The 16,211-nt window shown below is 45.7% G+C and overlaps 1 protein-coding gene across 1 annotated transcript in view; it reads left to right on the top strand.

The window, feature by feature from the left end:
• KCNH8 (potassium voltage-gated channel subfamily H member 8) overlaps positions 1-16,211 on the top strand; it is a 446,029-nt gene that overhangs the window by 95,435 nt on the left and 334,383 nt on the right. The gene's annotated exons all lie outside the window — the stretch shown is intronic.

Genomic DNA, 16,211 nt, shown 5'->3' with positions numbered 1-16,211 from the left:
CCAAAGTATTGCAGTCTCAGCTTCAACATCAGTCCTTCCAATGAATATTCAGGACTGATTTCCTTTAGGAGTGACTGGTTTGATCTCTTTGCAGTCCAAGGGACTCTCGAGAGTCTTTTCCAACACCACAGTTCAAAAGCATTGATTCTTTGGTGCTCAGCTTTCTTTATGGTCCAACTTTCACATCCACACATGACTACTGGAAAAACCATAGGTTTGACTATATGGACCTTTGTTGGTAAAGTAGCGTCTCTACTTTTTAATATGCTTTCTAGGTTGGTTATAGCTTTACTTCCAAGGAGCAAGCATCTTTTAATTTCATGGTTGCACTCACCATTTGCAGTGATTTTGGAGCCCCCCAAAATAAAGTCTGTCACTGTTTCCATTGTTTCCCCATCTATTTGCCATGAACTGATGGGACCAGATGCCATGATCTTACTTTTTTGAACGCTGAGTTTTAAGCCAGCTTTTTCACTCTCCTCTTTCACTTTCCTCAGGAGGCTCTTTAGTTCCTTTTTGCTTTCTGCCATAAGGGTGGTATCATCTGCATATTCGAGATTATTGATACTTCTCCCGGCAATCTTGACTGCAGCTTGTGCTTCATCCAGCCTGTCATTTCACATGATGTACTCTGCATATAAGTAAGAATAAGCAGGGTGGCATATACAGCCTTGGTATTCTGCTTTCCCAATTTGGAACCAGTCTGTTGGTCCATGTCTGATTCTAACTGTTGTTTCTTGACCTGCATACAGATTTCTCAGGAGGCAGGTAAGGTGGTCTGGTATTCCCATCTCTTTAAGAATTTTCCACAGTTTGTTGTGATCCACAGAGTCAAAGGCTTTAGCATAGTCAATGAAGCAGAAGTGGATGTTTTTCTGGAATTCACTTGCTTTTTCAATGATCCAATGAATGTTGGCCATTTAATCTCTGGTTCCTCTGCCTTTTCTAAATTCAGCTTGAACATCTGAAGTTCTTGGTTCATGTGCTGTTGAAGCCTTGATTGGAGACTTTTTGAGCATTACTTTGCTAGTGTGTGAGATGAGTGCAATTGTGAGATATTTTGAACATTCCCTGATTGCTCAGTTGGTAAAGAATCCACCTGCAATGCAGGAGACTCCAGTTCAGTCCCTGGTTGGGAAGATGCCCTGGAGAAGGGAATGGCTACCTACTCCAGTATTCTGGCCTGGAGAATCCCATGGACTGTATGTTGCTAAGAGTCAGACACGCCTGAGAGACTTTCACTTTCACTTGAACATTCTTTGGCATTGCCTTTCTTTGGGATTGGAATGAAAACTGACCTTTTCTAGTCCTGTGGGCACTGCTGAGCTTTCCAAATTTGCTGGACATTTTCTTGCTCTCCCATGGCTTATCACAGAAGTACAGCTGCGTCACCTCCAAGTGGAAGTGTGAACAGGAGCTCTGGCAAAGATAACTGAAGACCTGCCTGGAAAGGCTTTGCTTTGTCCGATCCCAAGAATCTAGTTAATTAATTTCCAGCAAATCAGCAACTCTTTTGATTTGTTAAATCATTTTGGAATTCTTTTATAGCTGGATTTTGTAACAAGTGAGTTCAATAGAATAAAAAAGGATACCTGATAATTATAGATGTTTAGACCTCAGGAGAGAGTTTTAAAGAGTATCTTATCCAGCTTATTCATGTTGTCAGTGGGGAAGCTCAAGACTTGAGGGAGTTTCAGGAGTTGCTTGAGGCCACAGAGAGTGTTAAGGGTAGACCTTTAACTGAAGACCTCTCTTGATTCCTAGTCAATTATCTTCTGTGTTGATGGTTTTGAGCGTGAAGGTCATGCACTCCTTCCCATTCAATAGACAAATCTCTACAGTATCTCTCACTGCTGTCAACTGGGGCTCCTTGTGAGCATGGAACAGGACCTCGTTATCTTTGGAAACAGTCCATTCCATTTAAAATTAAGGAGCATCTTTTCCTCAATCATACCCACTAGAAACTTGCAATCCCCTCTGTTGCCTCCCTAGTTTTCTAAGGCTCCCTTTTAAAACAGTCCTCATTGCTATCCAACACACTCCTTCTGTGATCCTATCAGTTTTAGGATTTTAAATCTATAAACTGAGAATTTCACTTTAAATCTAACTGTATGTATCTCTAGACCTGCCCTCTCCTTTGAACTCTAGACTCATGTACAACTACTTACTGAGTGCCTTATTTTAGGTGTATGGTAGGCATCCCAGATTCAATACCCCAAAGCAAAATCTTGATTGTCTCTTCCCACCAAAAACTCTCCCCATCCTCTAATCTTAATGTCATGAAATGATACTTTTTCCAGTTGCCTTGGCCAATAAGTTGAAGTCATCCTTGTGTTTCCTATTTTCTTTCATTGTCTGTCTAAACCATCAAGTATCCTATTGGCTGTGTTTTAAAATAACACAACATTATCCACCATGCTCCAGTACAAAATAAAAAATAAAAAAGAACCAGAAAAAGAATATATATAGATATATATGTACAGACACCCACACAGACATATCTCTGAATCACTTTGCTATACACCAGAAACAAACCCAACATTATAAATCAACTATACTTCAATTTTTAAAAATTGTCTTTTGATGAATAGAAGTTTTTTTTTTCCCTTACCATTGTTAAATACATCAAACTTTTCTTGAAAAAAAATAAAATTACTTCCAGAATTCCACAGACACTTACCAACCACCGTGCCCCCATTGTAGTTCAGGCTGCATGCTTCTTGCACAGACAGCTAGCCCTGCCCCTCACGGCTCCTCAGCAGTCTCTTCTCCCCAGTGACTGGAGCATAACCCAGATTCCTCCTGGTGGGCTGCAGGCTCCTCACCAGGATCCGAAAGCCCCTGCTTTCCTAGTGACCTTTTCTCCTCCGCGTCTCCCTCCTCCTCAGTCTTTTCTAGGTACCTTCCAGCATGCCCCAGAACCGTCACCCTGGGACTTGCTGTTGTCTCTAATTAAAACAATCTTCCCTCAAGAAAGTTTACCAGTTACTGAAAAGTTTCACCGTCAATATTACATTGGTTACCTTGTTAGCCTTTGTTCTTAGCTGAGGTAGCATTTAGTTGAGGATCAAGGTTCTGATAATTTAAAAATGGTGGTGATTTTAAGGAGATAATGATGATCTGTGACCTATTTCTGAAGTTTTCTGTTTTTAAGAACGTATTGGAAGTGTTTCTCCATTCAGAATTATCTACACTTTGTTGTTGTTCAGTTGCTCAGTCATATCTGACTCTTTGCGACCCCACAGACCGCAGCAACCAGGCTTCCCTGTTCTTCAACATCTCCCAGAGTTTGCTCTAACTCACGTCCACTGAGTCAATGATGCCATCCAACCATCCCATCCTCTGTCGTCCCCTTCTCCTCCTGCCTTCAATCTTTCCCAGCATCAGGGTCTTTTCTAATGAGTCAGCTCTTTGCATCAGGTGGCCAAAGTATTAAGAGCTTCAGCTTCAGCATCAGTCCTTCCAAAGAATGTTCAGGGTCGATTTCCCTTAGGATGGACTGGTTTGATCTCCTTGCAGTCCCAGGGACTCTTGAGAGTCTTCTCCAAGACCACAGTTCAAAAACATCAATTCTTTGGTACTCAGCTTTCTTTATGGTACAGCTCTCATGTCAATACATGCCTATTGGGAAAACCATAACTTTGACTATATGGACCTTTATTGGCAAAGTGATGTCTCTGCCTTTTAATATGCTGTCTAGGTTTTTCTTCCAAGGAGCAAGTGTCTTTCAGTTTCATGGCTACAGTCACCATGTGCAGTGATTTTGGAGCCCAAGAAAATAAAATCTGTCACTGTTTCCACTTTTCCCCCATCTATTTGCCATGAAGTGATGGCACCGGATGCCATGATCTTAGTTTTTTGTTTTTTTTTTTTTTATCTTAGTTTTTTGAATGCTGAGTTTTAAGCCAACTTTTTCACTCTCCTCCTTCACTTTCATCAGGAGGCTCTTTAGCTCTTCTTCACTTTCTGCCATAAGGGTGGTGTCATCTGCACATCTGAGGTTATTGACATTTCTCCCAGCACTCTTGATTCTAGCTTGTGCTTCATCCAGCCCAGCATTTCTCATGATGTACTCTGCATATAAGTTAAATAAGCAGGGTGACAACATAGAGCCTTGATGTACTCTTTTCCCAATTTTGAACCAGTCGCTGCTTCATGTCCAATTCTAACTGTTGCTTCTTGACCTGCATACAGGTTTCTCAGGAGGCAGGTAAGGTGAGCTGATGTTCCCATCTCTTTAAGAATTTTCCACAGTTGTGATCCGCACAATCAAAGGCTTTACTGCAGTCAATGAAGCAGAATAGATGTTTTTTCTTGAATTCTTTTGCTTTTTCTATGATCCACCGGATGTTGGCAATCTGATCTCTGGTTCCTCTGCCTTTTCTAAATCCAACTTGTACATCTGGAGGTTCTCAGTTCACATACTGTTGAAGCCTAGCTTGAAGAATTTTGATCTTTGCTTATGGGAGTCTAATAATGAATTGATATCTGAATTCCACAGTACATCAGAAAATTACCTCAAGGCAAAAATCATATCTTTACCAATGCTGTGAAAATATAGCATGCAATAACTGTCTTGTCACTTTTTATTCTGGGGATACAAATGAGAATTAAATTAAATTATAAGAAGGTAGATGGCAGTAGGTGTGAGGGATAATTTAGATAAGGAAAAATCAACTCAGTTATTTTAGAAACAAGATAAGCATTTTCTAGATGATTATATAAACTTTTCTGACTACTCAGTATTAAAATATAATCATTCAATTGATTATAAAATAAGCCAAACTTCTACCCTGGAGAAGAAAGCACTCTTCCAGCTGACATGCCCACGCTCACTCACGTCTCCTCCTCCTTTCGCTGGTCACTCCTCTCACATATATTATCCCAATACTTTGATTAATTTGTATTCATACCATTTACCACTATATGACAGACTATGCCTTCATCTTTTTTTAATTTCATCCTTTGCATATCCCACAAAGATGTGAGCTCAATGAGAGCTGGAATTTTATTTTATTTTTGTAGTTTCCTGCAATTTCCTCAGCCTCTCTCATGGTATCTGCAAAATGAAGGTGCAATCAATAAACATTTGTTAAATGAGTTTCTTTACTTTGCCATCGAGCCAGGTCTCATACTTGTACCATGTTGTTTCTGGAACCCTTGTGCAAGCATTTGCCTTTATTCCTAGAAATATCATAATTTTAGTTTGGGACCATGAAGTAAAGTTGGCAAAGTCTTTGGGAATCTGGATTTTTGCTGTCCTGTGTTAACTGATGATGATTATTAATATTAACTACAGTTACTATTTACTGAATACATATGCAGCTATCACCCTGCTAGATATTTTACAATATTATTTCCCTTAACCCTTGTGATGACCCTGTGGGAAATGCTTCCTCCGTCCTCATTTTACACACGAGGAATTGAAGCCTGGAGAGTTAAGCAGCTTGATCATACAGCCAGGGAATGGCAGAGGAGGCCTCTGCAAAGCCATGTGCCTGGATTCAAACACAGTGCTGTGATACAGAGCGTCACCTCCGCAAGTGCGTGGATCTGGACTGGTACTCACTCACACGGCATGTGACACTGACTGGGCCATTTCTGTCCCGTGACCTTCCCCATCCCATAAATGAAGACTTCATAGGGCTGTTAGGATGGTTAGATGACTCTGGTCCCATGCTTCCTACCGTTCTGGCCCAGAGTTAAAATTCAGTAAGTGTTGTCACGATGACAGTATAATAGGACTAAAAAAGATTAATGAATTTTGCTCCTAGTAAGGCAATGCATGTCCTCTTAATGTTCTTTCATCCCACATCTGTCTCTACAGTAAGGGTGTATCTATACATGCAAATGAGTTCATTCCAAGAGCACACTCAGAAGTCCCATTTGTTGGTTAAGTCCAACAAATTTCGCTTCGGTACCCAGCTAACACAATCGACTATCGAATATGTACTATAATATGCTTATAACACTTCTCACACAAATAATATATAAAAAACAAAAACAAAAAATAAAGCATTTTTAATTTTACAGTACAGGACCTTGAAAAGTACAGTGAGAACAGGTGGCATACAGTGGCGAATTTGCATCTTTGAAAGTTTCACCTTGAAGGTTCATATGTACAGGACATACGCTCTTACTTCCTGCTCCAGTCTGTGTATCTACCAAATCTGATAATGCCATCTTACAATAAACCACTGATTAAAAGTGTTGAGGGATGTATAGGTAAGGACAAAGCTTCAGGCAGTCAGAGATGTCCTTTTGAAACTACTGAGCCCTGTTTAACTGCGAGAGGGTCCTGGTTCCTATGGCTCCTTGCAGGAACATGGTTTCCTCCCACCAGTCTGCTCTGCCCATCTTCTGAAAGGCTAGCACCGCTTTACTTCCTCTCCCAAGGGATCCTACTTGGGCTAAATGACTTGTTAGGAAATCCAAGAAGAAACTCTGACATCTACAGCCTTGGGCAGGCTGGTCTGTAGTCAGCCCTCTTCTGAGCAGTGCTGGAGGTAGCCCCGGTGCTCTGCACTTTTAGGAGAAAGGAACAGCACCAAGCTGGGCTTCCTGTGTTTATAGCAGCTTCCCAGCAGCTGTCGATTTTACACACCTACTGTATGCTCGGCAATCCTAATCTCCCAATTCGCCCCCCCTCTTCTTTCCCCCATGTCTGCATGTCCATTCTCTACATCTGCCATGCACTGGAAAAAAAAATATCTTTTATCTGCACAATAAATATATACGGGATGCCACTCCTGTTTTCTAGAGGAGAGAATAGTGCGGTTGGGTTTCGGTTGGTGCCCCTTCCAGATCCCCTTCTTAGGTCAACCATCAGTGTGTTGTGACCTCGCAGCTCCCAGGGCACTTTCACAGGTGCTCAGGGATAACGAACTTCCGGTAGAGGGTACCAGGGGCCGGTATGCAGCGGGTGCTGCGGGAGGAAGATGCTCTGCGGCTGCGAAGCGTGGTCCTAGAGGAGGCACGGTGAGGCTAGGACAGCTGCCGAGGCTGCCCGCCCCGCTCGGGCCCCAGACAGACCCCTGCGCGGCCCAGCAGCCTTGGCCTGGCCGTGACCCACGCCCAGCCGCCCCCCAATGTGGCCCCCGCCCACAGCCCTCAGAGCCGCAGCGCGCACACAGCATCAGCTGCTGATCCGAGCCGCTTGCACCTTCATCCGCGAGAGTGGAGGCCAGCTGCTCACAGGGCAGGGCGGACCCTGTCCCCCACGGCTGGATAGGCGTCCGCCTCAGCCTGATGGGCCCCGAGCCCCGCAGAAGCGAATCTTCCTTGGGTCCTCTGTCTCAGCCCCAGGGTGATCCAGGTGCTCCTTCCTCACGGTTTGTGCTTACTTATGCTGAGACTTCCCGTGTCATCTGCAGGGTTTCCACATGCAGGTTGGGTCCCCGCCCATCCCGTGGCTGCTCCAGTGCTGGCCACTGAACCCATATAATGCCCCACCCCTCTATGGGAGGTACTTTGCCCAGGAGTTGAGCGCCCTTCCAACCCTCCCCTCCGCCTCTGGACCGGGATCAGTGACTCACCCACAGAAGCCAGGCCCTGTGATCCCAGACAGGACACCTCTGGTCACGGCTCAACCCTCCAGAGCCGCAGGAGACTACCCAGGAGAGCCACGGGGTTGAGGCGAAGCTCCCCAGAAACGAAATCCTTCCTGCACTTTCTCCCTCTCCTCAACCCTCTTCCTCCTTCTGTCATTCTTATATAGGTTTTCCCTGATGATCTGCCCTCAATAAATCGGGTATGTCCTAATCCTTGTCTCAGGCTCTGCATTGAGCAGTGTCTTCAGAAATGTCCCCAGGGCACGGAGCTGGAAGATCATGAAGCTGGTGATTGTACTGGATCTGAAGTGTGAAAGTGAAGTGAAAGTCACTCGGTGTGTCTGATTCTTTGCGACCCCATGGACTTAGTCCATGCAATTCTCCAGGTCAGAATACTGAAACGGGTAGCCTTTCCTTTCTCCAGGGGATCTTCTCAATCCAGGGTTCGAACCCAGGTCTCCCTCATTGTCGACAGATTCTTTACCAGCTGAGCCACCAGCGAAGCCCAGGAATACTGGAGTGGGTAGCCTATCCCTTCTCCAGGGGGTCTTCCCAACTCAGGAATCGAACCAGGGTCTCCTGCATTGCAGGCAGATTCTTTACCAACTGAGCTACCAGGGAATCTGACCCCAAATCCTTTTTTTTTTTTTCTTCTTTTTTATTGAAGTATAGTTGATTTATAATGTTGTGTTAGTTTAAGGTGTACAATAAAAAGATTCAGTTATTTCAGATTCCTTTCCGCTATAGGTTGTTACCCAATATTGAATATAAGTTTCCTATGCTATATAATAGGTCCTTGTTTTTGTCTATTTTGTATATAGCAGTGTGTGTGTGTTAATCCCAGACTCCTAATTTATCCCTTACCACCTCCCTTCTTGCCCATCTGGTAACCCTAAGTTTCGTTTCTATGTCTATGAGTCCTTTTCTGTTTTATAAATAAGTTCCTTTGCACCATTTTAAAGGGTTCCACATGTCAGTGATTTCATGTGGTATCTGTCTTTCCCTGTCTGGCCTTACTTACTGTGATTGCCCAGGTCCACCACGAGTCCTGTCCTCTTCACCACCACTGTCTTCCGGCTGGGGCGATCTCCCACCTTCCACGTGTTCCTTCTAACGTAGTGTGCCGTCTGTGCTGAGAATGCTGGTGTTGACGAGGGTCTGGCGTTGGTCCGGGGAGGCCTGTGCCCAGTGTTAGCAGCGGCTTATATGCCCCCTGTCTGTCCTGTGGAGGCTCACGCACCCTTTGCTTTACTGCCTGGAGCTGTATCTCTTCCTCCCATCTCCCCAGGGAGCGTGGACCAGCATCCTGGTTGCAGCTCTGCCATCCCAGTGAGTCTGCTATTTAGCTGACTCACTCAGCTCCTCTCCAGGAGTGTTTATTTAGGGTAGGTTCGTTCTCCACACCCTAGGAAGTGTGCACAGCATTCACCGAGATTCAGAAACTAAACTGACAACTTGACACTTGCATGCCTTTTAGGTAAATCATAGTAATTATTGGGGACCGTAGCAGCAGGTTTATTTGTAACTCTTAGCACTTCATGCTGGCATGAGATGGGATTCTGTGTGTGGGGGGCGACAGGGGTAATTGGAAGGCTGAGACGACCCAGGAGAGCTAGGAGGACCTGCATTTACCGGTTGTATGTGTCAGTCCTGAAAGATAATTAGGCCAACACTGTGTGAAAGCAGCTTGTTTCAGCCCATTCTGTTTTCAGGGGCTCTAACACAGAGTGAGCGATTCAGCAGATGAGTCAACATGTCTTGCAGTTAATTGTCTCTTTTCCGTGATCCCAACGTGTACTTTGGTTTTGTGGTTGGTCCTTTGACCATCACATACTGATCCTGTTGCGGGGTTTCTCAGCCTAGTCAAGGCTCCCCGGTTACCCTGAGTGACTCCTATTTTCCCATTTGATAGCAATTACCTGACAGTTACACAACTTTTCTCTCTGTCTCAAAAAACAAACAAAAAACAAAGGGATTAGTGTTCTAGTTAGTTCCTTTTAGTTCCTTTCTTCAGAGAGGCGGTGTCGGCCCTTCAGAGATGATTCCATGCCGGTTTTCTCACCTCTCCTTTGTGGCTAGATAGAATACAGCTGTTGCTCATTCGGTCACATTCTTAGCTGTCCCACCGTTAGATGAAATTATGAGCCATCCCTACTGAGTGCCAACTGCAAATGGCAATACGCCTTTGAAGGCAGCAGAACCCAACTGGGAACTGAGAAATTAAGAGGAATTTAGAATAATGGGCATGCTTGCAATGAACCATTTATGGGTTTGGAAACCTAGCTCTTCTGGTAATTTGAAAGAGCAGTTTTGCTAATAAAACTTGTCCATGTTGAGTGAACCTGTTGGATCTACCTATCATTCATAAAACAACTTGAGTGATCCCTTTCTCACCAGATTCTGCTCTTTCCTTTAGCTTGCTGGCTCTTAGAGCCCATTTTCTCCATTGAAGGCAGGGGATGGGGGAGAAAAACTGAAAAAAAAAAAATATTATAGCGCCAGCAGAGGCAGGCTGGTCTCTGTCTACGTTGGGGATGAAGCTTGCTTACTTATTACACAGGTACCTTTGGGTGAACTTCAAGTGGTGCCACCTTGAGTTGAAAGGGCAAATAGTCCTAAAAGAAATTCCCAATGTTGGTTGAAATTTACCAACAGCTCTTGATGAACTTGCAGATCTGTGATCCCCACGCCTCTGACCAAAGTGGATTTTAACTTAAGGAAAATGATCAATTGTCAAAGCCTGCAGATTTTGAATGATCATCGTAATTTCCCAGACAGTGAAGTCTGTTCGATTGCCCGCCACCCTCATGGCCGTGCTCTGAGCCCCTTTTGGAGAGCCTCTTTTGCTGCATGGAATAGAAATGCTTGTCCTTGGGGATACAAAGCCTCAGATGCATCAGGAGCCCCTTGTATGTGCTCCCTGCAGTTTCCCCAGTGGTCAGAGTGCTGCTCTCAAGGAAACTGTTATCAGCAGGATTGATTTTTCCCCTCGGCCGGGGCATGGCTGCAGTGAGCGGCAGGCCAGGTGGGGCCCAGGATCCCGGGAGTGAAACAGGAGGCAGAGCTGCAGGGCGGGCTGGCTGAGCTGACAGCAGGGCTCGGGCCAGCGAGGCAGCGTGACAAGGAGCTGAGATGCTGCTTTGCCCCCACGCACGGCTGTGTGAGCGGACAAGGAAGACCCTCATCCCTGGGGTTGTTTCTTCAGGGTGGTGGTTGCTGTTGCTAAGGCGGCTGGAACTCTTTTCGACCCCGTGGACTGCAGCCACCAGGCCCCTCAAGTGGCCGTCAGCCATGCCTCCTGAGTTTGCCCTGAGGACTGAGAGGGGGACTCCTGTGGTCCCAGCGCTGTGGCCCAAGAAGCCTAACAGGACTGCTTGCGTACACTTACCGCCACTGCCAGTTCCCATTGTGAAGTGAAGTCAAGTCAGTCGTGTCCGACTCCTTGCGACCCCATGCAATATACAGCCCATGGAATTCTCCAGCCAGAATACTGCAGTGGGTAGCCTTTCTCTTCTCCAGGGGATCTTCCAAACCCAGGGATTGAACCCAGGTCTCCTGTATTGCTGGCGGTTTCTTTACCAGCTGAGCCACCAGGGAACCCCAACAATACTGGAGTGGGTAGCCTGTCTCTTCTCCAGTGGATCTTCCCGACCCAGGAATCTAACCAGCCTCTCCTGCATTGCAGGCGAATTCTTTACCAACTGAGCCAGCAGGAAAGCCCCAGTTCCCACTGAGGGGACAGCATTTGCTTTTGTTGAGAAGTGTTCTGTTTTAGCTTATTTAGCTATTATGTCTTGAGAAAGTTCACCTTACATTTCTGCAGCCTTTAAAAATCTGTCAAACCCAAACTTTTAAGGTAGGTGAGGATTTTGTGAGCGAGTGAGCACACAGGAGGAGTCATGACTGGTACACACATTATTTTCTAGAGGCAACTATTTTTAAGAGCCTGAAGAGTTTCTCTTTACTATATGAAGCCTTTTTTAGCCCTTTTTATTTTTAATTTGTTTATCAAAATCTTTTTCCAATTAAGATACATACTTGCGTTTTGTGGATTTAACAAATTCCGATATAACTTTCACTGAGTTCTAGGCATGTTCTAGGTTCTTGACAAAGATTAACTCAGTTAATCCTTATTACAATACTCTGAAGTCAGTTCTATTATCATCCCTGTTTTACAGGTATGTACACTGCAGCCCATTTTCCATTTCCTTCTCCATTTTCTGGCAGCCCACTCCAGTACTCTTGCCTGGAAAATCCTATGGATGGAGGAACTTGGTAGGTTACAGTCCATGGGGTCACAAAAAGAGTCGGACATGACTGAGTGACTTCACTTTCACACTGCATCCCAAGGTCATTCAGGTTCAAGCAAGTTTGAGATGCCGAGGTGATGAGCTAGCTGCCCAGCTAGGGTTCTAATTCAGGCCAACTGGCTTCAGCATCAGTGCTTATAGGGATCGGGCTGGGCCGGTCTGGCTGGTCAGTGTTGTGGGGGTCTTTGAATGACAGGAGCTGGGAGTGTTGTTCTCTGTGTCTGTCAGGATGGGATTTCAGGGTTGACAATCAGTCACTTTATTTAATCATTGTAGGACTGTGGCATTAACCTGGAATCTCCCCTTGGCTTGAGGCGGCACAGATGGGAAGTTAGAGAAACAGAGTCCCCTAAAGTGGCATGAAGGACTCCCTCTTCAGAATCTGTGCATGTGTTTCAAGAGCCACTGGCCTTGAGTGAATTAAGCGTTTTTCTGAGTGAATCTAAACTAGAATCTGAGACTTTTGGCTTTTCAGAATCACCTTTCAGACCCTACTTAGTGATTCAGAAGTTTTACTCAGCACAAATAGAAGACCTGTATGCTGAAACCAGGATTTTAGCATTATCCTCTTTTTATTTCTTCTGATAAATAAATGCTGACTTTAAAAACAAATCAAATTCCAGTAACCGTAAGGCAGCCCATGATGTAGATAATTTTTTTTTATGCTTCACCGGCTCGTGTGTGCTTTGGAGGGAGCGAATGGACTTGTTTGTCCTCCCTCTTGAGTGAGTGACCCCAGTCCACCCACGCTGAGCTGCTTGTACGATGCCACCTGACTGTGTCTTTAGATAAAAAGGTACGCCGGGCTTTCCTGCTGCACATTCCCCTGGCTTTCCTTCTGCGTCACTGGTGGCTCCTCTTTTCTGAGACTTTAGACAATCGCAGCGCTCCAGAACCGGCCTCTGGGCAGACTGTTTCACTCCTCTGCTCAAAATGCTGTGATGACTTCCCTTCCAAGCCCCTGCATTAAGACCTTTCATATCTGCCCCGTTACTCCTCTCTCTCTCTCTCTCTCTTTCTCTCTGTGACCTAATTGCCTATTACTTTGCTAGAGCTTCCAGAACCCAGTACCACCAGCTGAGTGGCTTGAAACACAGGCATGTATTGTCTGGCAGTTTTGCAGCCAAGGTGTGGGCAGGACTGAGCTGTCTCTGGAGGGGAAGAAGGGCTGTCCCAGGCCTGTCCCTAGTCTCTGGTGAGGCCTTGGCATGTGCCCGCATCCCGCCAGTCTTCACCTGGCGGTCTCGCTGTGTGTGTGTCCGTCTCTGTGTCCAGATTTCTCCTTTTTTCTGAGGACTCGGGGTGAGGGGCCTGGCCTATTCGAGTGTGACCTCATCCTTACTAATTACACGTGCAGGGGCGCTGTTTCCCACAATGGCCACACTTGAGAGGCACTGGCGGTTAGGGCTTCCATGTATGGGTTTCGCTGAGACACAGCTCAAGCCAGAGCACTGCTCTGCTCTCCTCGCGCTCCGTGAGGCATCGCGCCCCCCTTGTTGTCATGAATGCTTGGGGTGCCCCTGCCTTAAGGCCTTTGGCCTGTCTGTTCCCTGTGCCTGGAACGTCCCTGCACCCCAGCTTGTCCACAGGGCTCACGCCTGCCCCCTTCTCAAGTCTGTCTTCAAACATACCTATTTCAGTAATTCCTCCTTCCCCCGATCGTCCTAGTTAAAATCATGCCTCCCTTTCCCCCCAGTCTCCCTGGCTCATTGTTTTTCCTTTTTCCATAGTTCTTTCCATCTTCTAACATATTTGGCAAGTTGCTTATTTACGGGCTTTCCCCTGCGCTGACACTGCACTGAAAGCCCAGTGAAGGACTGTTTCTTTCCTTCTCTGATTTATTCAGCTCAGAAAATGTGTACAGCTGTCTCATTTGCTTTATCAGTTGGTTTTGTGGTGGAGACGTATGCCTCATGCGTTGGTGTAAGGTGTGTGGGAGGACGGCAAAACGTATCTTCAACTGTTTTCTTGAGCACCGTGACACAGCTCTCCTGTCCTGCCCTACGCCTGGGACCTTTAGGCAAATGTCATGTTTGTGACGGTCACAGATCCTGGGAGGGTACGAGATGGAACCAGAGCCCTTCTGCTGAAACACCGAGGGGCCTCGTTTGACTTGTTCCCCCGTCATCTAGCTGTTGGAGGAGTGATCACCGAGGACCCCGGAAGAAACTGACAGTCAGGCTGAGAACTCAGGCGTCCTGACCTGCTGTGATTTTCCCCTTAGCATCAAAAGGCAAAAAGCTCTCAGTGACCACAGAGTGCTCTGGCAGACATTTCTCTGGCTTCTCTAGAGTGGATGAGGTTTCAGTGACCCACAGATACCACATCCAGTTTCCTGAATAACCACATCAAGGCCTTGCTCTCATGGGCCCCTGGTAACGAATATCAGCAGTGATTCCCAGCAGAACCACTGAACTGGGCAACTCTCCATGCATTTCTTGGTCTTAAAATCTATCAATTTATATTAAAAAATTTTAATTTGTTGTCATTCTTTGCCTTCATAAATATTAAGTATTTTTATGAGCCTCTGTCCTCAGCTCAGCTGGTAAAGAATCTGCCTGCAGTGAGGGAGACTTGGGTTCGATCCCTGGGTTGGGAAGATCCCCTGGAGGAGGGCATGGCAACCCACTCCAGTATTCTTGCCTGGAGAATCCCATGGACAGAAGGGCCTGACGGGCCACATTCCATGGGTTCGCAGAGTCGGACATGAGTGAGCAACTAAGCAACAGCACAGCGTCTTCATAGAAGGTGGAGACTCATGAGGGCAAGGGTGTTGCACCCATTTCTGGTTCTCTCTGTGGTGCCAGTATGCTGGTACTTACAGGGTGCCTGGGAGCTGTTTCTTAAGCTCCCAGCTGATGTCCAGCCTCTGAGCTGCATCGCTACCCGGCTTCATGGCTTAGATAGCACGGTTGGCAGGGGCCATGCCTGGGCCGATTTGCGTTCGTTTCCTCCTAGAACGCATGAATGGCTTTCAGAAGTGAAGGCTGAAACCCCACATTAAGCAGTGCTTCAGCGAGGATGAAGACTAGTGGTTTGTAGGAAAGTGTCATCTGACATTGGGAGGTCTAGGAGGTGAACTGTCTCAACATGACACCTGAAATGGATGGGGCTTCAAAGAGACAGCATGGCTACAGAGAGGCCATTGGTTTTTTTTCAGCCATGTTCACTCCTGGCTGGCAACGTGTCCATGACCGACCATAGAAGAGCAGGGGTGTTAGGCAGTCGATGTTGATTGAGGCCGCACAGCAGTCCTTGGTCCACAGCTAATAAACCTCCCTCCTTTGTGTTTCCTGCACGGCATCTGCTCTTCCCTCGTCCTGCTGGGCTGCCCCTGGGAATCTACCTGAAAGAAAACACTGGGTGTGTTTGACTTTGTCCTTTAGTTGGGATGCGTTCTTTCTGCAGATGAGGGCTTATCAGGAACTAAGCAAGCTGAAGCTTCAGGGCCTTTCACTTGCCTTGGTGGGGGCCCCACCCTGTTCCATTAATCTTTTCTGTTGCAAAATTTTCAAAAGTCATATTCTTTAACCACAATGGGTTCATTGTACTGTCTCTTTCTATTTTAATTTCTCCTCTGCCACACTTTCCTTCTTGTGGCTGCAGGCAATGTTGGGATCCAGCTGAAATGGGAGTTGAATCGAGAATACATCAGTTTGGTTCAGGGTGAATGGAATGTGTTTATGTCCTTTGCAGTAATTTCCAAGTGTGATTATTGCTAGCCAGCCTGGTGCAGGAATGAATAGCTTTCAGGAATACTTGGGCTGCCCACTCCGTGACTCACCAGGTGTCCAGACAGAAGCGCAGGATCTGAGATCCTGACGCAGAATGACCTGCTCCTAGGATGCCCTGGACAGGAATTATGTGAACCCCAGAAGGAAAAAGGAGAATTGCAACAGACAGCCAAAAACGTTTCTGTGACAAGTATCATAAAGAGGATGTCAGGCAGTGGATGAATAATGCCATTGTTATTATTCTGGATTTTATGATGTTTGTGTTTGTCAGCTTTTTGCAATTTGTCATTTTTGTGATGATTGTTGTCCTAAATGAGTCTTCAACTTTGCTTCTAATGTATTTATATTTTCTTCTTACAAAACTCCCTTTATTTTGTAAAAAGCTTTAGGACTTCCTAAACCTGAATCATCCTTGCCTCCATCTTCTCAATCCCCTTTGTTACATATTGACAAGTCTTCTGGGGTCTGATGCATAAAAGTCTCAACGTTTAATGTCATTTTTCAGTTAATATTGATAATGACTACAGCTTCTAAAAATATGTAGATATTAAATAATTAGCTCTTGTCACATCTGTAAGTATAAGAAAAATAAGATTAGCATTCCATTTTTATAGGAC

The sequence above is a fragment of the Cervus elaphus genome, chromosome 19, assembly GCF_910594005.1.
Source record: "Cervus elaphus chromosome 19, mCerEla1.1, whole genome shotgun sequence".
Classification (NCBI taxonomy): domain Eukaryota; kingdom Metazoa; phylum Chordata; class Mammalia; order Artiodactyla; family Cervidae; genus Cervus; species Cervus elaphus.
This window is presented reverse-complemented; position numbering and strand designations above follow the sequence as displayed.